This window comes from Wasmannia auropunctata, unplaced genomic scaffold (assembly GCF_000956235.1).
Source record: "Wasmannia auropunctata unplaced genomic scaffold, wasmannia.A_1.0 LD336076.1, whole genome shotgun sequence".
Lineage (NCBI taxonomy): Eukaryota > Metazoa > Arthropoda > Insecta > Hymenoptera > Formicidae > Wasmannia > Wasmannia auropunctata.
The window spans coordinates 7,510,749-7,511,120 of NW_012026814.1; positions in this window are offsets into that span (position 1 = coordinate 7,510,749).

Consider the following 372-nt stretch of genomic DNA (forward strand, 5'->3'; position numbering starts at 1 on the left):
AAATCTTCGCAATTTAAAAATCTATCGAGCCGATTGGGTAAGTTTGTTCACAATCCTTCTAAAGGAAGAACATTTTCTTTGTGATTTGAACGTCATGCCGGTACGTTCGAGGAAGGTGCTAAAGGGCTATCTGAGGAAGAACGCATGGAATTAGTCCTTAATGTCTGCAAATCGCTTGCAGATGATGAGTATCAACGATTACTCAGTCGTCTTTCTCCTAAAAAACCTCATGAATTGCATTTTAATGATCTTATTGCGCATTTAAAGAAACAGTTTGACAACAAAACGCTGTTTCAACGTCGTTATGAAGCTCTCAATTTTCGAGCTTCATCGCCAATGACTATGATTGAAATTCTCGACAGAATCAACATT